The 23,056-nt window shown below is 41.4% G+C and overlaps 1 long non-coding RNA gene across 1 annotated transcript in view; it reads right to left on the reverse strand.

Annotated features, from left to right (window-relative positions):
* Positions 1–22,926, reverse strand: part of LOC121044591 (uncharacterized) — a 122,410-nt gene extending 99,484 nt beyond the window's left edge. The window contains exons 1-3 of the long non-coding RNA XR_005797380.1: positions 22,579–22,926; positions 9,631–9,824; positions 8,653–8,893 (exon numbers count right to left, since the gene is read on the reverse strand). This is a non-coding gene — a long non-coding RNA (uncharacterized LOC121044591). The remainder of the gene's footprint in view (positions 1–8,652; positions 8,894–9,630; positions 9,825–22,578) is intronic.
* Positions 22,927–23,056: the final 130 nt, after the last annotated feature.

A 23,056-nucleotide genomic window follows, 5' to 3' on the forward strand; every position in this document is an offset into this window, starting at 1 on the left:
TTCTTTCTTTCTTTCTTTCTTTCTTTCTTTCTTTCTTTCTTTCTTTCGATTCAGACTGCAATTGATCATGGAAATACAATGTAAAGCTATAAGGTGAAATATAATTAATATCTGGAAAGGATTTTAACTTTCACATCATCCTGTACCACAATAAAGAAAAACCTCCTTGTCTATTAAAATACAAATTATAGTTTAATCATATGAGCAATAAAGTCATAGAGCCAGAAACTATTTCTTTTTCAATCAAGTGTGAGCCTCTTTGATTCATTTTTGTGCTCCTGATTAAGTATTACATAAAGAAATTATGTCAGTAGTTCAGTGGAATGAATTCACAGAGTTCCTTCCAAGTTCATGTAGTAGTACATAATTTAGTTATTTCACAGGATTTCTGATAGTTTAGAAAAAAGTAAATGTGCCATAGAACCTTCTCCAGTGATTCTAAGTATTAGATGTCAGTCACCATCCCTTAACTTGCTATTATCATTCCCTTAACTTGCTATTATCAGAGCTGTTCCCAACCAGCTCTGATCTCTCACAATCCCCATTTCTACCAACACTATTGCCCTCGAAATTCAATCACAGCAGTATCAGATAGTGATTAAAAGCATGAATTCTGAAGCCCAACTTGTCTAAATTCCAGATTTACCACTTATTGACACTGTGAACTCTATGCCTCAGTTTCTTCATCTATGAAACATGAGTGTTAATACCAGCTACTTTGTAGGGTTGTTATAAGGACTGATTAAGCTCATATATGGAAAGTGATTAGAACACAGCCTGAACTTATTATTAGTGAATAGCTGTTATGTGCACATCTTTCTCAGTAGTACAGAGACTGCATGAGAGGCTTAAGATATAGGTCCTGCCCTCAAAGAGTTTAACAGTTTGCATCAAAAGTCCTTGCGGGATTGGTGGTGGGGGTGTTTTATCCCACTTCTTGGTTTGTAGGAGGAGGACTTTTCCTTAAATATACCACTGGCATTCACATGCTTGTCGTCTGTGGTAGAGGTGGGCTGATTTCCCTGGAGTGGAGTAGCTTTGGGGGCAACTACATGAGGAAAAGATACATTTCCCCATGCAGTCAGAGGCCCACTGGACCATCACTCAATAGTATATCCTACAATTCAGCTCAGCCAAAAATAAAGGTGATAATGTGGGCTCTACCTGCAAACCTCTTGATATAGTTCTTCATTTATTGAGAACTCAGTTTGAAAAGCAGAGAGCTATTTATTGAGGGGACCCCTGGAAACCCCAACAGAACACAGACTCACAAAAACAATTCACTGCTAATTTGTATGGTGTGGACCTACCATACAAATGTTTTCAGAAAGGAGAGTTTGGAGTAGGCTGGAGCAATGGGAGAGACTTTCACAGAAGTGGGACTCAGGCTGGTTCTCAGAGGATGGGACTGAATTTGGATGAGGGGAGGGAGGAAAAGGAATCCTGTAAACAGAGCAGTTCTTTTCTCAGACTTAACAGGAGTCTGTACTTCTGTGCAATTGGAATAAGACATAAAATATTGGGTAAAATCGGAAAGTCGTATTTCTGCTTGATAACTACATGGTGACACAGCCAAGCTATGGCAAAGAATAGGTGGCAAAGAAGTTCCTTGCCACCTAGTTTTCCAATCACATGTGACCTGTCAGGAATGTTCTAAGTACAGGTGTTAGGACGCTTACTCCTTACAACAACCCTATGATAGAGATAGTATTATTTCTCCCAGCTGAGGATACCAAAGCATAGAGAGGGGCAATTTGTCCAAGGTCTGTAAGAGCTAGAACAGGGGTTTGAAACCAGGCAGTCTGATCCTGGACTTCATGCTGTCACTTCATTCTGCTTTGTGATTTCTCAGTCCAAGAGACAGGGTTGTGGTGGTCCTTCCTTGTGAAGGGGCTCAGAGAAGAGACCAGCCTGATCAGAGTGAAGGTTGGGATTTTGGAGGCTGTAAGTTGAGTTTAGAGGTAGGTGGGGCTGGTAAATGGGGGTTTTGAAAAGCCAGGCACAGAGGTTTGGAGGTGGAGACTAAAAGAAAAGATTAATCCTATCATGCTCCTGCTCGAGGACAATTCTGTATTGCTCATTGTATGAAGTCCAAAGATTTCAAGGGTTTCAGTTTGGGGGAATGGACACTGTGTGAATATGAGGAGATGGGAGAATGAAAAAACAGCTTGATCCTTTATGCCTTGGCTAGGCCACGGATGGGCAGGTCACGGCAACACATGTTCTCATCCTTTCTTTCCAAGGGCCTGCCTAGAAAACATTCAAGGCTGGAGGTATGAATCTGAGATTTTATACATATACCTAAGAGCTGAAACCATGAGATGTGAAGCTTCCTGACAAAAAGATGACAAGTACGTAAAAGAAATATTGATGGAAGAGGGAACGTGGGCAACATAGTGCTGTGAATGGTAACACAATTAAAGAAGTTCTGGTCAGCTGGTTCAAAGAGGTGGTAAAAAGCCAGGAAATTTAACAGTGAGCTTGAAAACAATGAAGAGAGGAAATGAAGCTTGGCTTCTTCCCTTACAACACTGTTGCATCAGGTAAAGAGAAGGATGTCTGGTTAATGTTAGCCCATGTTATCATATGTGTATACTCTTTCCTATATGAAGGGCATGGTTATATTATTGAGAAGATATTTGACCAGTCCAGTCCTCCCCAGGAAAGCAGAAACCATGATGACCACTTGAAATAGGTGATTTAATGCGTGCAATATTTAATGCAGATGATGGAGGAGAGGAGGACAAACAGGGGCCAGTGAGGCAACCCAGAGATTAGGCAGGCGAGAATTCTACCACTGAACCACCAAGGCTGCAACCCAGAGATTAGGAAGCCATTTCTATTCCAAGTCTAGAGGGTCAAGAGGAAGAGGCAGTGTTTCTAGAAGTCAGAGGCCAGTTTTACCCACAGACCTTGGTAATGGTGGGCTTGTAGGGGGGAGCAGCAGGTGAACAGAGATGGGGAGATACTCTGGTTTTTCTCTTCTTCCCACTTAACAGTCTCCCTCCGCCACATCCAGTGGCCAAGCCCCGTTGGACATTAGCTGACTGGGGAGCCAGGAAAATGCAGCCATCAGAGGTCAGGCCCCAGGATAGAGAGCAAAGCAGGGAGCCTGGCAAGAGGGCACATGAGGACAAACATGTCCCGGACCTGCATGGTACTCTTGTAATGTTTGGTCTGACGTGGGGATGATCTCCTCATACAGAGGAGCTAACGCCCACCTGGGTGAAGTCACTGTTCCTCTGGACAGTCACCAGAGTCCTGTCACCGGTCTTCCCCTGCCAGAATCCAATTAGACTCATTCTTCAGCCTCAGTTGCAAAATAGTCAAGTTGTGCAATGGTGGTTCTCATGGTAGGCACATAGTTTCTTCTGCAAGTTAAGAGGCCTCTAGAACTAGAGTGAAGGGTGATGGAGAAAAGCCCATGAGAACCTCTCATCCCCTGCCTTCAGAAGCTGTGAGGGAGTTGCTCTGCTCTGAGACAGGCAGGAGAATGGCACCCAACCTGGGGTGCTGGAGGCTTAAGAGTTATGGTAGGAACAGGGACCTGCACCTCACAAGCTGAAGGGTTTGTTTCATTTGCCTTCTCTTGTGTTTTCTTTCAGTATTGTGGTAAAGTAAAAAGACACTTGGACCCCCTCATGTGGCACTGGTGTTAAGGAAATTCATGATGAGTGGGGTGGGTGGTGCATTTCCGTCCAAACTTGTGCCATAGCTCTAGAGAGGCAGTAGGTGCCTGGGGCCAGTGTTGGTGGGAAGACTGACATGACAGAAGCCCAAGAATAAAATGACATCCAGAAGAGAAGCTCCCTCTGGAAGTAGCTGGTTATGTGCCCTGACTATATAACCCTAACACTAAAGCTTAGTGGTTTGTGGGTTTCATAGCTAGTAGTTACTGAGCACTGTCCAATGCCATGTACCATTATAAACACTTTGCCTGTATTAATTACTTTAATCCTAATAACAACCCTCTGAGGTAGGTGCACATGACAGATGTGGAAAGGAGGCTTAAAGGTTCAGCAACTTACCCTAGAGAAACTATAGACCCAGGATTTGAATTCAGACAGGATTTCTCCAGAGCCTGCATAATTAACCAATACAGGGGAATCTGAGTACCTTAGAAAGCAGAAGAGAAGATGTCTGAGGGAAAAGAGACAGAGAAGCTTCTGGAAAGGGTAGAACGAAAGGGGGAAGTTTTAGGAGAAGATGGGAATGACTGGAGGGGAGAGAACAAGTGACTGATTAGGGGAAAGTTTATGTGCCATTCCAGATTACATCAGCCAAGCATGGAAATCTGTGCGAGGATATGGAAACCATCATCATACAGGCTGTGTCTAATGATTCCAACCCATAGACTCCTTGTCTACTGTTGTTTAGTGCTTCCCTTGGTTCTTATTCATGGTCTTGTCTCCTCATATTTCTGGCTATCATTGAATGTTGGGGTTGTACTTGAAAATAGTTCATAGAAATATTTTGAAGCTGAGACTTCTATGAATCATCCTCAGAAATGTTTGCTTCTGAGTGGTGCTGGCTATCTGGGATCAGCGTAACTTAAGTTCAAGCCTTGAGGTTTTGTGAACCACCAGATGATGATAAGCCAAGCCTTGTATGAGCTGGTTTATTTCTGATTTACACTTTCTCCTATGGCTGTGAGAGGCCTTTTGGGTCTCAGGCTAAAGCAAAGGATTACTTACCATGGAGAAAGTATTACAAAAATAATGAGAGAGCAATTAACGGATTGCTATGAATTCCTGAGTTGATTCTGTATTTCCTCTCTCAGATCTCTCTCTGCTCCTATCAGTAATGGTGATTCTGGGCTACTGATTGATGCCGGTAGCATGGCAAAAGGTCAGGGTGGGGAGCACAGTCAGTAAACTGGAGAGACAGGAGTATAGAAATGGTTGAATGGAGGGGCACCTGGGTGGCTCAGTCGGTTAAGCGTCTGACTTTGCCTCAAGTCATGATCTCATGGTTCGGTGTGTGAGTTCAAGCCCTGCGTTGGGCTCTGTGCTAACAGCTCAGAGTCTGGAGCCTGCTTCAGATTCTGTGTCTCCCCCCCCCCCCCCCACTTTCTGCCCCTCCTCTGCTTGCACTCTGTCTCTGTCAAAAATAAACAAACATTAAAAAAAGGGACGCCTGTGTGGCTCAGTTGGTTAAGTGTCCGACTTCAGCTCAGGTCATGATCTTGTAGTCCATGGGTTCGAGTCCCACATCGGGCCCTGTGCTGACAGCTCAGAGCCTGGAGCCTGCTTCAGATTCTGTGTCTCCCTCACTCTCTGCCCCTCCCCCACTCATGCTCTGTCTCTGTCTCTCAAAAATGAATAAATGTTAAAAAAAAAATGGTTGAGTGGAAATTCAGTGGTGAGCTTTTAGAAAGGCCTTGAACAGTCTAGCCTCACTCTCTCAGCTTACAAAAACAACATTCATAATGACAGTGCCATAAGCTATGATGTCCTCTCATATCATGAAGAAACAATGAAGATGAAGAGAGAAGGCTTCAGGGGGGCCCCACTCAGGCACAAAAGGGCCTGGGCCAGTGGGCTCCCTGGCCTTGTTTTTCTTGATATATCTATCTCTTGGCTGCTAATGGGGCTCCCAGAAACTGATAAAGGCAAACTGAATACCGTGACTCAACAGTGTCAGGGGCAGAGATGTTCAGGATCTAGGATATGACTTCATCTTATTTCTAAGCTAATAAATTAGCCTGTTGCTGTTTCATGAATGCTGGCAGAAGACATCTACTTATACTTCAGAGAGAAAAGACTTTAATACTCAGGGCACAGCAAACAGCATCACCACCAGCACATTTGCATTGGTTCCTCTTGTTCCCCACCTCCACCAAATCCCACAGGGGCAATCCAGCAGGGCCCAGATGGCCACCTGCATATGCAGCGAACTGCATTACAGCAGAGGACACTGAGCTTGGGTAACCCACTGTTTTATAGCCAGCAGTAAACAGCCTCCCCTTTGTCCCAGAGGGAGACCTTACCTCATGCCTCAAGGTTGCTCTCTGCAAACACATCCTGACAAATGGCCTAGATAAAGTGTGGCCAGGGCCTTAGGGCCTTGGTTTCTTGACATACCAAGCAAGTATGTGCAGGGATGTCCAGGGCTCATGGTAGATTACCTTTCCAACGGAGCTGGTGGAGACGGATTACCTAAAATGTGCATAATCTAAAAAAAAAACTATTATTTTCTGTTGTATTCTCTAAATTTGGGTCACCGGACTGGATCAAAGCTCCAACTGTTTGGATTCTGCTATGTGGTCCCAGTCTGTCTATCTAGCTCACTTACTCTACTATTCTCTCCTGAAGCTTTTCTCCTCATTTTAATCAGTTGTGCTTGTTTTCAATTATGTTCTTTCATACGCTCTGCTTATTTAGAAAGCAGCACACACAGTGGAATGATTGCTGATTTTAGCATTAACAAATCTGTGTTTAGGTCCAAAGTTTACCACTTGTCAAGAGACCAATACACCCATCAGGCCACTCAGGTCGTAAAGTTGGGATACCATAGTACCTCCCATTTGTTTAGTGAGTTATACTTCAAGATTGCCATTTTGAAAGTCAAATTTCTCCTTATCTCTCTGCTCTCTTTATCTCACTTATAGACACTGTCTATCCATCCAGATTCTCCATCTTCATGCCTTGGTGTCACCAAGGCTTGCCAGTTTTATCTACTAAGTATTATTCTCTTCATCCTTTTCTCTCCCTGCAGACATTGTTTACATTAATCATGTTTCACGTGGAATCATTCAATAGTTCCCTCAGGCTTGCCACTTTCAATGGATCTGTCTTACATTGACTGATCCTTTCATGTCCCTCATTGCAAACGCCTCCCATCCTCATACAGCACGGTTTCCTTATAGCATGCGTTCCCCTTCACTCCTTCTACACCTCACCTTGTATTATTTTACACTACAACATTCCTGATTTCCTGTATTTCTCAGCATCCACCATGGTGTTTTGTATCTTTGTGCTTCTGATGCTTTCTCTGCCTCAAATACTAATCCTCTCTTTGACTAAGCCCTTTTCCTTTAAAAACTCAGGTCTTGTAATAGACAAGGACATGATACAAGAAAAGGAAATCAGAAGTATAATATTGGAAAGGATACTGTCATCCAGGAAAACCCAAAAGAAACAACAGAAAAATTTCTACCAGCAGTAAGACAGTTCCATAAGGTAGCATGATCAAGATTGTACCCAGGAACGTCTATCAAATGGGGAATGGGACATTTCAATAAATTACGGTACATCCATATAATGTGATGTTATGGTGCTGTAAGAAAGAATGAGGATACTAAACTCCGACGCGGAAGTAGTTCTAAGATACATCATTAAATTTAAAAAACAAGGGGCAGAGCAATGTGTATAGTGTGCCTATCTGTGTAATGAAGGAGGAGGGATAAACATGTTTGTGTAAGGGAACTCTTGAATAACAGCAAGGTACTGCAAAAGTTTTTGTTTTTGGATAGGGATAGTGAAGAGGGTTGGGAGTAGAGAGTATGGGAGAGTCGGTATGGGAGCAAGACTTACTTTACACTCTATGTTGTTCAGTTTTGAGTCCTGTGAATTTGATACCTATGCAAAAGACATACACCAAAAACAAAAGAAAAAATAAAACCTCAGCCATCACCTCTACTCGTCTGTCTCCTTCAGATGAGAGGAAGCTCAGAGTGGTGGCCAGAAACCGAGACTTGGCACCAGGCCGACCTGCACTTACCAGCTTTTTGACCTTGGGAAAATCATTCTCCTCCTTTATAATTTGGGAATGACAATTCTCAAAACAACCTTTCTGAGTGAATATTAAGTATGATAATGTTTGTAATATAATTAACACAGTGACTTACATAAAATTAGCACCTGGTATTTTATATGTACACACACACACACATACCCACATATAAGTATACACATATATATTTGTCTATATTAACAAATGCACTTGCATATGTATCTACACATATGTGCATTTGACTAACACACTGTACTGAAATGATCAAATGATCTGTTTGTGCCTATTTCTCTCCACATCAACTCTCCTTGTCCCCATCCCCATAGGCTTCTATGATTTCTTAATATTTTTATCTCTGGTACAGGCACATTTAAGTGATCAAGAAATATTTGCTAAATTGTTGGTGAACTAAGCGTGGCCAGTTCTTAAGACTCTCTGAACACAGGGAAAAAAATCAACAGAAATATCCTGAAAATTTTCAGTCAAGTCATACTAACTGCTAAAGTTGGTATTATTGCAACTTTCTTCTCTCCCTATACCTTGCCCCTCCATGAAGACCAGAAAAGTATTTATAGACCAGTCGGAGCCAGAGATGGAGATTCTTTTCTATCATAGGTTCTCATTAGAACCAGTTGAGGGTTGAATGAAGGACAAATGCTGTGCCTGAGTTGCCCTTCTCAGTGCTCCCCCCAGCAAGCAGCATCTCCAAGTACTTGCACTTAAAAAACTTCAGATCCAGACCACACTTCAATTTGCTGATCCCCTTGGCTTAAAATTTATAGAAGCCCAGATTCCAATAAACAGCACAAACAGGCAACGCACAAACAGGAATTCTTTGGATTCCTCTAAAAAGAAAAACTGCAGTTTAGTTAGGCAGGTCTGTGCCCCCCTTTTCCTCCCAGTAGGAGTTTGGCTTACCATTGAAGCTGGGTCCCCTGAGAGTCCGCTGGGGTACAAGAAAGCCTGACTTGCTCACTGGGGCTAGTCTCTTGCTCCTGAGAGTTCAGCTTTAACAGTCCACCTGGCAGTGCAAATATCCTTTCCTTCTAGACACAGAAATGACACGGCGTTATGTCTTCTGCCGGCTCCCAATCCGTCCTGCCTCGTTGCATCAAGGCATGAAGCTTAAGCCTCTTATGTGCTTCCCAGGATAACAATGCTGTTTAAAAAAATATTTCAGGTTGGTAATTTTTATGCATGCCTGATTTAGCCACCAGACTCATCTCCAGATATTTAATATAGAAACATGAATTTATAGAATTTGTATAAATTTATATATGAATATAAATTTATTTGTATAAATTTATATGTGAATATGAATTTATAAAGACCCTCTACATATCCTACTTCATATATTAAAAGGACTCTTTCCTATAGAATTCATTCACAAGATTTCCTAAAAGAAAACTGTCCTTGTTCACTTAAAATATTTTATTTACCTGAATCTTATTTTTTTTATTTATCCGCTATAAAATGAGTATCTTCGATGTAAGTGTACGTGTGTAGTACCCTAGATTAAATGAATCTAATATATGCTTTTTCCTTTTAAAATTCTTCTCTAGGTATAGTTCTGAGTCAGGTTTGACAAAATGGCATTTAGTGGCTCTGTAGATCTTTAAGCAAATTTGTTGATGTCAGTATTGTCTCTGCCACTGAAAAGGCATCTGATCCATTCTGCTACACACCCCCCCCCAACTCTGATTTTTATAAACATGTTCTCCCAGCTGGGTCAATATGCATAGAATGGGATGGGGAAAATGTTTAGTGCTAAGCAGCCTGCCTTCTCTTATTATGACAGGGGACATTTAAATGACATTTGTCATTTTAAGGGAGCAGAGTTTTTCTCCAAAGGAGGAGCTGGTCCAAAGCTGCTCTGGGGAAAATCAATTATACTACCTTGAATGGAAATGGGCATTTCTCCTCCAGATGTCTGTTGTGCTGTGGTCTGACCTCCTTGAAGATCTTAAAGCATTTCCAGGAGAAATACAGTTCATGCAACGCAGCATCACTTCTCAGGGCTCAGTTGTTTTCTCCAGCAAGGATTAAGGCAGGTAAGAAGTAACTTGGACTTTCAAAATGAGTGTTGCAAACTGGAAGCCAATAGTGCAAATGTTGCCTTCAGACACATGTCATTTGACTCACACAATATTTTAAAAATCAGGACATTTTTACATACAAATGAAGATCAGTTGCTTCTTAGAAAAATCAAGCCATATGGCAATATAGGGCCTGTATTCTGGCATGTCACCAAGGGGCAGGGGCTGAGTCTTTGTCCTCTTTAGATGAGGTGCACTCTCCTCAGGTCACCACAGGCCCCCGACTCCTCACCCCTCTGGACCCCTCCACTAGGCCTGTTTACATGACTTGCCTGTCCCATGCAGGCATTTGAATTGATGACTTCTTACTTAAAATGTTATCTATAGCTCATATTAAAGCATCGATCTCTTATGTTTACTTTTTTAATGTTTATTTATTTTTGAGACAGTGTGTGCAACTGGGGTGGGGGTAGAGGGCAGAGAGAGAGAGACAGAGAGAGAGAGAGAGAGAGAGAGAGAATCCCACGCAGGCTCCATGCTGTCAGCTCAGAGCCCCACACAGGTCTTGAGCTCACGAACCTAACAGTTAGATCATGACCTGATAGGAAATTAAGAGTTGGACGTCTGGGGTGCCTGGGTGGCTTAGTCGGTTGGGCATCCAACTTCAGCTTGGGTCATGGTCTCACGGTTTGTGGGTTCGAGCCCCGCGTCGGGATCTGTGCTGACAGCTCAGAGCCTGGAGCCTGCTTCAGATTCTGTGCCACCCTCTCTCTCTGCTCCTCTCCCATATTCTCTCTCTCTCTCAAAAATAAATAAACATTAAAAAATTAAAATAAAGAAAAAAGAATTGGACACCTAACCCACTGAGTCACCCAGGTACCCCCTCTCATGTTTAAATAATAGGTCTGATTTCTACCCAGCCCATGTAGATTAGATTGCTAGATTATCCTTACAGAAATCTAATTTGTAATTAGCAATACTCTCCTAAATTGCTATGTTAAGTTCTTAGTGTGATAAATGTTCTATTATGTACATATTATTTCTCTTCCAAGTCACTCCCTGTCTTAGACACTAGTATGTTTTGATAGGTGTCTTTGAGGAGTTGTCACTATACTGTGAAAATCAATATTTAGTAAAATTTCACTTAGGTTTTTTTTTTTTTTGTAATTCTTTTAGGTTTGCTTGTTGATTTACTTCTTTGAATTTTATTTTATTTTTTAATGACTTATTTTTAAAATATTTTTATTCATTTTTGAGAGAGAGGGAAGGGGAGGGGCAGAGAGTGAGGGAAACACAGAATCAGAAACAGGCTCCAGGCTCCGAGAGCTTTCGGCACAGAGCCCAACGCGGGGCTTGAGAACCTTGAGATCATGACCGGAGCCTACGTTGGAGGCTTAATTGACCGAGCCACCCAGGTGCCCCCACTTCTTTGAATTTTAGATTCTGCTGCAATCTCTGACCTCCAGGCAAGGTGAATGAATGGAGTTCTGATATGTTAATGAGATAAAGGTCTCATTAGAATTAATCAGAGAAAGACAGGCGCAGCTGCTGCAGAGAGAGCCAGCATTATCAGCAATAAGGAAGTAAGGGTTCTCTCAGAGCACTAGCTTCTTTCCCTGGAGTAACAGAATGCTTCCCTTCCCGCCCCTTTTCCTAATCTCCTACATTTTAACTTTACAAATGACTTTTTTTTTTTTCTCTTTGACTAAAGGAAAAAAACCCAGCAGATTCTTTCCACTGCCACATCTAGGAACTAAAAATTACCATGTTTATCTGGAAACACATCCTTCAATTCTTCTCCTAAAGTTGGCTACTGTTCATGTTTATATTTCCTACAGCTACTACATATCTTATTACTTCCAACATGAAATATTTGAGTATCTCCTGTATTCCTGCCATTAGGACAGCCACAGGGAAATAGTTATGAACCCAGGATAATGCCAGGCTGTGAAAACCACCACCTCAAACTCTTGGAGTGTTCACCCTGAAACTCATGTAAATGGGGCAGATGGACAGATTGGTAATGAATAAGTAACACACTGGTACAGATGCCACAAAACAGGTATGAACAGAATGCTCTGTGAACTCAAGGGAAGGGATAAGTTATTCTGCCAGGAGAAGCTTCTTGGGAGAAGAGGAACAGGAGTTTGAAGGATGACTAGTTTTGCCCACACAGGAAGAAAAGTGGATACTCCAGGCAGAGGAAAGAGCCTATGTGAAAGGCCCAAATCTCGATGCACATGTAACCTGTTGAGGAAATGATGGGAAAGCTAGTATGGCTAAAGTGAATAGTAATACCAGAGCATTTCAGAGGACGTTTGCAACAATCCATTACAGTAAGAAATGCAGCCGAAACTTGGGTGGTAGTAGAATGGATGAAGGGGGGCTAAATTCAGGGTACAGGTAGAAGATGAAGGAACAGTAGCAGTCAGGGGCAACTGAAGTTTCCTCTGTGGGAGCGTCTCTGCACGCTAACAATATCAGAGGGAAAAACACAAGAGGCAGCACATCTGGGGTCAGCCAGCAGGGCTGGGACACTGGGAGTCTGAAGAATGATCTCTTTGGTGAAATCCAAATGGATGGTCTTCATTTTTTTTTTCTGATATGACTTTTTCCCTCTCTTCCTTGAAATGCTTTTCTCTTATTTTCTAATACATCGCCTTCCTACATTCCTTTTTACCTATGTGATCCTTCCTTCTCAGGCTTGCAGAGGAAAAGGAATGACTGAGGGAGGCTATCTGTTGTCGGTTCACTGTTCCTATCTCGTGTCTATGCTCTTTCACTCTATTTTCTATTTCACAGCCCCTCAGTTACCACCTATGGACTAACTTCTAACTCCATGTCTGCCTCAATCTTTCTCTGGGTTCCAGACTTTTGTGCCACTGCCTAGGACATTTCCATCAGGGCACAGGCACTTCAAACTCAACATCCAAAACTGCTCTCATCTTCCCTGGCTCTCATGGATGTCTCATCTCAGCCAATGGCCCTCCATCTACTTGGTTTCTGACTCCTCTCAAGTCTAAGTTCCATGCGACCATTTCAGCCTTGGTTACCACTAACACAGTGAGTGGCTCACACATAGCACTCAAATATTGGTACAGTAAATGAATGAGGCAGAATGGGCTCTTACGTGTCTGGTTTCTGTCAACCCTCCTGGGAAAAAATGTCATCCTCTACCTTTCTCCCATCCCACTTTAGCTTCAGTTAATCAAATTAGTTTCCATTTGCTTCAGAAAGCCTTGCCTGACTACTACCCCACCTCCCTGGTCTGCTAAGTTCCATAATTTCCTACATACACCCTAACCATAGCACACAGCATGTAGTTTCCATGAGCGCCAATTTCACCAACCAGCTCCATGAGGGATAAAGCAGTATCTTCTTTATACCCTGGTGCCTATTTGCTTGATGGAAGGAAGCTAGCAAAGAAGGAAGAACAGACTGGCAGATATTCTGTAGGAAATGTCCAGAACATATTTGGAAATGAGTATGGAGCTTACAAGAGGGCTATGACAGACAGAGATCTGAATTATCCATGGTGATGCCACTGGGGTGATCATTCTCACCCTGGAAAATGTGTGAGGGACAAACTCTTCTAGGTGTATAGGGGCTGAGATGGGAGACAGTCCTGGGTATGAGACAGCAAAGAGAGTGGGGACTGTGGTGAATTAGCAATAACAGCCGTGTCGAAAGGGGATCAGCTATAACTGCTATGCAGAAGTACTGGCCCAGTGTAGCCAGATCTTCTGACTTCTTTCTCCAAAAGGAGCCAGAAATCCCTATTTTTTAATGAGTGAGAAGTCTCTCACATTTTAAACTAAACACTGGGCCATATTCAGGCAGTGGCTTGGCAATTTGTGACTCCTGGTATAAAACATTAAGAAAAGCAGACTTACAAACTATGACATTGCATATATATTGATGATGGGAAGAAAAACAGGCCACAATTCAAAAGGGGGGACAGAAAAGAGCTACAAGAACTGCTCATTAGCCACTAGCTGAGTTAATCTAGGAAACATATTTGAGGAAAGAGGACAATTTATAAAGGGGGCTGTCAAGTAATGAATATTGGATCAGGTCCTTAGTCTGATTTTGGAGTAGGAATGAGCTCTATGAAAGAGGTCCAGTATTGAAAAATGAGGGATTTCTTTAATAGTAGTAGATAAATTTTTAGAGACTTGGGGTACAGTCTCAGCTATACATATCACTACAGAAATGAACATCATAAAATCCAAATGTGAAAATATGTCCAAGTCACCTCAACAATGAATCACACCATTTAAAAAATTAATTTGAATCATTAGACAATACTTTAAATTATATTAAAATTAATTTTATACCATGAGCATTGTGTGAACTTATGAACATAATACGGACTTATTTCATTAAATCCAGTTCAGATCACATGAAGTGATTTTTTTTTTACTCCCATTTTTCAGACTAAGAAACTAAGGTTGAGAAAGGTTCATTTGTTCATTCATTTACTCATTCAGTTGACAAATATTTATTGGATTTAAAACATTTTTCAATGTTTACTTTGGGAGAGAGAGAGAGAGAGAGAGAGAGGGCACGAGCCTGAGTGGAGGAGGGGTAGAGAGCAAGGGAGAGAGAGAGAATTCCAACCAGGCTCTGTGCTGCCAGCACAGGACCCAACTCCGGGATCGATCTCATGGACCATTAGATCGTGACCTGAGCGAAAATCAAGAGTCAGACCCTTAACCAACTGAGCCACCCAGGTGCCCCTAACATTTATTTGATTTACTATGCTGGGCATACAGTACTGCACAAAGAAGACAAAATCCCTGTCCTCAAAGAGTTTTAATCCTTGTGAAACCAAGTAGACACAGAATACAGTAAGTAGCCTTCCTTTCAGACATGGCACTTTCTTTGAATCCAGGCCTTCTATTAATTCTCAGCTACAAAGCTTCTAGCAAGCAGCCAATACTCTTTAATAATAACAGTTTTACAGAGCCAGCAGGGGGCAGACCTATGACTCAGACAATGAAAGTTCTCAGGACAGCTAAGTAGTCACTGGCCTGCTTCCCAGCCACGTGATCTCAGCTGAGCTCCCTCTGCAGTTGGATTTCCTGCCCTGTGGTCCTGCCCTGTGACACTAGAGATGATAATACCTGCTCTGTTCATGGAAGAGTTGCAGTGAAAATACAGGAGGAAATAAGATTTTAAGAGGTGAATGTTCTTATGAAATCCTATGTATATATTTGTATAACGTTTGGTATATTATACAAAAAACTTCCAAGTAAATATAAATACAGTGTAATTTGTAATACTATACAAATAGCCAAATGCAAATACAAATCAACCAATGGTGAAATTCCCAGAAATCTCAGAAAATCTGGAGTATTGTTCTGGATTGTTGAGCTAGCTTTAAGATTGCTAACGTAACGAGAAGTGTCATTTAATTGCTTTAGAAGCATTTCCTTACAGCTGGACACAGAGGGGCAGAGGCAAACAGACCCAGATACGTGAAGAGTTACTGAGAAGAGCTGACCTCCAGGGAGGAAAGTCACTGAAGAAGTATTTGCTAATTGCCTACCATGTCTGTTTTATTCATTGCCATATCGTCAGTGCCTGGGACAAACTTCCTGCTCTGAAAAGGTTTGCATCCCAACAAGGGAGACAATTACTATATAGATGTGTTTACGGTAGGTAGTAAGTGCTACACAGAAAAGAAGCACGGAATGATGGCTGGGGGGTGGAAGGGAGAGAGCAAGTATTAGTTAGGATAATTAAAGCCAGCTGCATCAATAAACAAATCATGCAATCTCAGTGGCTGAACCAACAAAGGTTTCTCTTCTCAGAAAGTCTGATTGGTGTCGGTCACTCAGGGACCTAGGCCGTCTCCACCTTACTTCTGGGTTCTCCAAGGCAGAAGAAGAAAGGAGGGATAGAGGAGCTACAATGATTCTGAATAAAGTGAAAATGCAGCGTGGTGGATCTCAGGGGGAAGAGGATTCCAGACAGAAAAAGCAAGCAAACAAACAAAAAACATCAAGGACAAAACCTGAGGCAAGTTCTGGTGTCTGGTCTGACATGTAAGAAGCTTAGAAGTTGTTACTCCATTCTCAGGAGAAGTAAAAAGACGAACAAACTGAAAAAAATCAAATATTCTTAGATTCATAAGAGAAGCGAAGTTACAGCACAAACCACTACATCCATATTGGAGAGACCAACAGATGAATATAGAGAATCACACCTTGGCAGAGCAGAAGCCTCTGTAGGAAACAGTGTTGGGGTGGGAACATCTGAACTGTAATTGATGAATTGCTGGAGGACCCGTCCGGACAACTCAGAGTTAAAAACTCCGGGGAGACCCAGCCATTAGACAGTCCCCACATTTTTGTGAGTTTTACCTCCTGGATCTCTACCAGATCCTCACAGTGAATACTGGAGAAAAATCCTCTACTGCTTCTGGCAGGGGAAGGGGTAAAGACACCATTTTTAAACATGCTAGAGCATTGTGTTCTTCTAACAAGGTGCGACCTCAGGAGAAACTATGTAACCTGAGCCTAACCTGCTGGGATTTTATTAGGGCCTAATTGATCTAGAGGAAAGGAAATCTCCAACTCCAGCACACTCTAACCACCCTGTCCCACTTAACGGAGGAGGAAAAGAAAAAAAGCCCTAAGAAGTACACGTGAAGTTCACAGTCCAGAGGCAGAGGCTCACTAAAGGCCCAACAATCACCATAAAATGCTTCCCTTCCCCACTGTACCTTACCACACATAATAAAAGGCCTATTTACAAAAGTTCCTCTTACCTAGCAAAATATGCCTGGCTATGAGGAAAATATTACAAGGCATACTAAAAGCCCAAAAAATAAAGTCAAACAAACAACAACAACAAACAAAACAAACAAACAAACCCCAAAGACACAGGTGGAAGAGAGAGCAAGTATCACAACCAGATTCATGTATGTCAGGGATGTTGGAATTACCAGATCAGGAATTTAAAGCAACTGAGATTAATATGCTAAGGGCTCTAATGAATAAAGTAGACAACATGAAAGAATAAATGCAATGTAAACAGAGAGGTGGAAATTCTAAGAAAGACCCAAAAAGAAATGCTAGAGATCACTGTAACAGAAATGAAGCATGTTTTGATGGGCTTGTAGTAGATGGACATGACTGAGGAAAGAATCTCTGAGCTTGAGGATATATCAATAGAAACCTCCAAAACTGAAAAGTATACAGAAAAAAAAAAAAAAGGCTAAAAAAAGATAACCAGCATAGAATACCCAAGAACTTTGGGACAACTACAAAAAATGTAACATACATGTAATAGGAATAACAGGAGAGTAGAAAGAAGAAAACAGAATAATTATTTAAAACAACAAGTGAGAATTTCTTCAAATTAATGTCAGATACCAAACTATAGATCCAGGAAATTCAAAGAACACCAGAGAAGACAAATACCAAAAAAAAAAAAACACCTATGCCTAGGCACATAATTTTAAACTACAGAAAATGAAAGAGTAAGAAAAAAAATCATAAAAGAAATCAAAGGAAAAAATATCTTACCTATAGAGGAGCAAAAATCAGAAGTATATCTCACTTCTCCTCAGAAACGATGCAAGCAAGAGGAGAGTGGAGTCAAATATGTAAAGTGTTGAGAAAAAAATCTGCCAATTTAGAATTCTGTGCCATGAGAAATTAAGACTTTCTTAGACAAATAAAAATGGAAAGAATTTGTTGCCAGTAGGTTTGCTTTGCAAGAAATGTTAGAAGTTCTTCAGGGAGAGGGAAAATGGTTAATAGATTAGAAACTCAGATCTACTTAAAGAAAGGGAGAACACTGGAGAAGGAATAAGTAAAGGTAAAATAAAATCTCCTATTTTTCTTAATTGATCTAACAAATAACTGCTCAAAATAGTAACAGCAGTGCTTTATTCAACTATGTATGTTTATGAGTGTGTATATATGTGTGTGTGTGTATATGTATATATATACATATATACATATACACACACACTTATGTGTGCTTATACATACATAAAATAAATGATATAAATAAATATGTATACACACACACACTTATGTGTGCTTATACATATTTTATACATAAAATAAATGATATCAATGCTACAAGGGGCCAGAAGAATTTGTATTATTTTGTTATTAGAGGGTACTCATACTACCTGTGAAGCAGTATAGTGTTAACTGAAAGCAGACTTGGATTACTTGTAATGCGTATTGCAAACTCTAGGCCAACTACTAAAAAAGAAGTTTAACTGATATGTAAGAAAGCAGAGAAAATGGAATCAATGCTTTTCGACATTATATTGGAAGTCCTAGCTAATGCAATAAAGAAAACCAAGAAATAAAAGGCATACACATTGGGAAGAAATAAAACTCTCTTTGTGTGCAGATGACATGATTGGCTATGTAGAAATCCCCAAGAGAATCAACTAAACCCTCCTCCCACCCCTAGAGCTCAAAAGTGATTACAGCAAGGTTGCAGGATGCACAGTTAATATACAGAAGCCAATTGTTTTCCTACACATACTAGCAATGAACAAGTGGAATTAAAAGCACAATACCACTCACCTTAGCACCCTCTGAAAATGAAACACTTCGGTATAAATCTGACAAAATATGTAAAAGATCTATATGAGAAGAAACCAAAACTCTGACGAAAGAAATCAAAGCACTAAGTAAAAGGAGAGATATTCCATGTTCTTGGATAGGAAGATTCAAGATGTCATCTCCTTCCAACTTGATCTGTAGATTCAATGTGATCCCAATCAAAATCCCAGCATTATTTTGTAGCTATCAACAAACTGATTATAAAGCTTACCTGGAGAGGCAAGAGACCCAGAATGGCCAAGACAATACTGAAGTAGAAGAACAAAGAGGGCTGACACTACTCAATTTTAAGTCTTACTCTATAATGTTTTAAAAATTTATTCATTCTGAGACAGACAGAGAGAGTGAGCAGGGGAGGGACAGAAAGAGAGGGAGAGAGAGAATCCCACGCAGGCTCCACACTGTCAGCTCGAGCCTGATATGGGGCTTGAACTTCCAAAATGTGAGATCACGATCTGAGCCAAAACCAAGAGTCGGACGCTTAACCGACTGAGCCACCCAGGCACCTGTAAGTCTTAACTCTAACGCTGAAGTAATCAAGACAGTGTGGTACCGGTGGAAGAATAGAGGGATCAGTGGGACAGAATATAGAGCCCAGAAATAGATTCACACAAATATAGTCAACTGATCTTTGACAAAGGAGGAAAGGCAACACAAAGAGGCACAGATAGTCTTTTTGACAAATGGTGCTGGAGCAGCTGGGCATCTGCATGCAAAAATCAATCAATCAGTCTAGACACAGACCTTATACCTTCCACAAAAATTAACTCAAAATGGATCAGAGACTTCAATATGAAATGCAAAATTATAAAACTCCTAGAAGATAACAAGAAAACCTAAATGATGTTGGGTATGGCAATGACTTTTTAGTTATAATTCCAAAGCACTATCCATGAAATAAATAATTGATAAGCTGGACTACATTAAAATTAAAAACTTCTGCTTTGTAAAAGACAACATCAAGAGAATGAGAAGACAAGTCACAGACTGACAGCAATATTTACAAAAGACATCTGATAAAGGATTATTTTCCAAAATGTACACAATTTCTTTTTTTTCCAAAATGTACAAAATATTCTTAAAAGTCAATAATAAGGAAGCAAACAACTCAATTTAAAAATGGGCCAAAAATCTTAACAGACTACCTCACTGAGGAAGACATACAGGGACACCTGGGTGGCTCAGTCAGTTTAGTGACTGACTCTTGATTTCAGCTCAGGTCGTGATCTCATGGTAGGGAGATCAAGCTCCGCATCTGGTTCCGTGCTGAACGTGGAACCTGTTTAAGATTCTCCCTCTCTCTCTCTCTCCCTCTCTCTCTCTCTCTCTTTCTTTCCCTCTGCTCCCCTCCCCCATTCACACACACACTCTCTCTCTCTAAAATTAAAAAAAATTAATGATAAAAAAGATACACGGATGGCAAATAAGATGTCCTACATCATATGTCATCAGGGAAATGCAAATTAAAATGAGGTGCCACTACCCGCTTATCAGAATAGCCAAAATCCAGAACACTGACAATACCAAATGCTGACAAGGCATTCTGATCCATTGCTGGTGGTAATGCAAAATGGTACAGTCACTTTGGAAGTTGGCAGTTTCTTACAAAACTAAACATACTCTTACCATGCAATCCAGTAATTGTATTCCTTGACATTTACCCAAAGGAGTTTAAAACTTATATCCACACAAAAACCTGCACTGGAGTGTTTATAGCAGCTTATTCATAATTGCCCCATTCTAGGAACAACCAAGATATTGTTCAGTTAGACAAATAATAAATAAACTGTGATACATACAGACAATGGAATATTATTAGGGCTAAGAATAAATGAGCTATCAAGCTATGAAAATACATGGAGGAGGCTTAAATGCATATTACCAAGTGAAAGAAGCCCATCTACAAAGGCTGCATACTGTATGATTCCAACTATATAACACCCTGGAAAAGGCAAAACTATGGAGACATTAAAAGGATCAGTGTTTGCCAGGGGTTAGGAGGGAAGCAGAGATGAACAGGCAGAGCACAGAGGATTTTTAGGGCAGTGAAACTACTCTGTACGCTACTACAATCATAGATGTAGATACATGTCATTATACATTTGTCCAAGCCCATAAAATATACAACACCGAGAGTGAATCCTAACGTAAACTATGCGCTTTGAGGGATAAAGGTGTGGTAGTGTGGGTTTATCGATGGAAACCAATGCACCCCTCTGATTGGAGATGTTGACAGTAAGGAGGGGCTATATGGAAAATCTCTTGTGCCTTCTGCTCAATTTTGCTATGAACCTAAAACTGCTCTAAAGAAATAAATCTGAGGCACAAATGTGCTTGGCTTGTTCCAGAAATAGCAAAGAAACCACTGTGGTTTCACTCTAGTTGAAGAGAGGAATGGAAAGAGAAGCAAGGGCCAGGCCACCACATAAGGCCTCACAGGCCAAAGGAAGAAGTGTGAAGATACGGTCGTGTGGAGTTATTTAGTGTCCCGGAATGATGTGTTTTTACAAACGCACAAGGAAATAGAAATAGTTGATGGTTATAAAAATGATTGTGTAAACTAAATTATGAATAGTCTCCATTTTCCAGAGAACTCTTTTAAAAATGTGTTGCTGTATCTACTTCCCTGAGTGCAGAGTTATAATTTTCTAATACTTGAGCACATTTTCTAAATATCCAAGACCCTAAGGAACTTTTCCTGTCACCCAGGAGCCACAGAGCCAGGCACCATGGATAGCCCGTTTCTCTCCTTCACCAAGCCTGATGCCTGGCCTCCCATCGGACTCCTGCCAACTGAATGCTTGTTTGTTCTGGAACTGCAAACAACCTCTGACATCCAGTAGTTCCTCAACTACTGTTTCTAAGGAGCAGCCCAACCAGTCTTTAAAAGCCATCACCTCAAAGTCCTGGAATTTTCACACCTGAAATAGATTTTTAGTCTCTCTGTCTCAAAACCTGAAGCATTGCAAGTTTCGTGTTACTTTAGTGAACGCTTTAACCTAAAAAAGTAACTACCAGATGAATGGTAAGGGTGAAATTAAACGTACTTATCCTAAATATGGTAGGTTAGCTTCTCACAGTTAACAAACAAAATCAATTGTATTGTAGGTGTTCCGTGAATGTCGACTTCATGTTTCTGACCACATAAATTGTTGACGATGAAATTCAATGACCTCTCTTGCTTACTGTAAGAAGGATCCTAACTCAGAGTTTTCAACTAAAAATGTTGTAATTCAGAATTTGCTTACAGAATTGAATAAAGGTTTTTGCATTAGGGATAAACACTGTGGGAGTACTTCTGGTATACTGGGTTGGTGGTTTTGTGCAAGATGCTTAGAATACCACAGCCCTTCCTCACAATACTTGTAAAGTCTTCTGGCCCGTTTCCCAGATTTGCTTGAAAAGGGTCAGAGGACAGGCCGAAATTAATGACATATGAACGCTGAATCCCAGTTAGAGGTGTCTTTAAAGGAATCATTAGGCTAGACTTAATAAAAGGGGACTATGAGAAGAAAAAACTTGGGGCAAATTATACACTGAAGGAAAAGAAGATGTGAAACAAGGCAACTTTGGAGATGGGAGCTGATTAGTATCTCGGGAAGTGAGTTTTCTTTTTTGAATCTACGTATCTTAAAGATAATATAAATACAGTGAGACAGAGATGAATGGACACAGATGGTCACTGATCTCAGATTAGGAGTAGGGGTGTGAACATGAGGGTCCTTTCTGGTGCTACGCCCTGGGATTGTGGTTTTAGGACCCCATTCTCTTTATGAAGGAGAACGGGGTTTTTGCTTTCCCAAACAGCAGTAACATTAGCGACAGCAGCAACAAACACTTGACGTGCTCCCCATGTATAGTACTCGCCATATATGAATCCCTCTGTTTCATGTTCCCCATCTGTAAAGTAGGGATTACATGATTATCGAATCCCCACAGCTACCCTAGGAGGGAGGGAGGTCCAGTGAGTGACTTGCTCAAGGTCATAAGCTAGGTAGTGTCAGAAAGCGAATTCGAACTCAGTAGCCTGACTCGGAAGTGTAAACTCTCATTCCCCGCACTACGTGAGGCTCAGGGAGCAGAAGGGACATATGCAAAATGCCAGCTCTCCCTGCAGACGTATTTTACTGGAAACTCTCCCGCCCTGATGCCTCTCTTCCCACACCACCCTTAGCCTCTTCATTTGTCAGGCACAACACCTTCCTTACTTTGCTCTTGTCATTCTTCTCCCCTTCTTGCCAGAAGGTTCCAGCGGGTGGAAGACGAAAGGGAGCGGACAGCCCCCGGCACAGGCATCTTGTCTTCTTCTTAGTGCCGTCGCTAATATTCACTGAAACTCCTTTATTAGATGTGTGGTTCAGTTATTCTAGAAGCATTCACTGAGCGCTCAGAGTGGGAACGTTCGTCCGGAATGCAAATATTAATTTACTTTCTAGGATACGTTTTTTTGTTTGTTTGTTTGTTTTTTTTTTTTTTTTCTCCCTAAGAGCCTAAACATCTCAGACAACTCAGTTTCTGAGTGGAAATCTTCGCCCTGCACCTCACGGCTCAGGGCCCGCCTGAAGGGGGCAGTGGCGGCCGCCGAGTGGGCTCCGCCGGCAGGCGCGGCGGCTCGGCCATCGCTTGCTCTCGCCTGGCGCGCGGCTCTCGGCCGTGGATTAGCGCAGCTGGGGACGTGGGAGGCCG

This window comes from Herpailurus yagouaroundi, unplaced genomic scaffold (assembly GCF_014898765.1).
Source record: "Herpailurus yagouaroundi ecotype Mexico unplaced genomic scaffold, PumYag 29, whole genome shotgun sequence".
Lineage (NCBI taxonomy): Eukaryota > Metazoa > Chordata > Mammalia > Carnivora > Felidae > Herpailurus > Herpailurus yagouaroundi.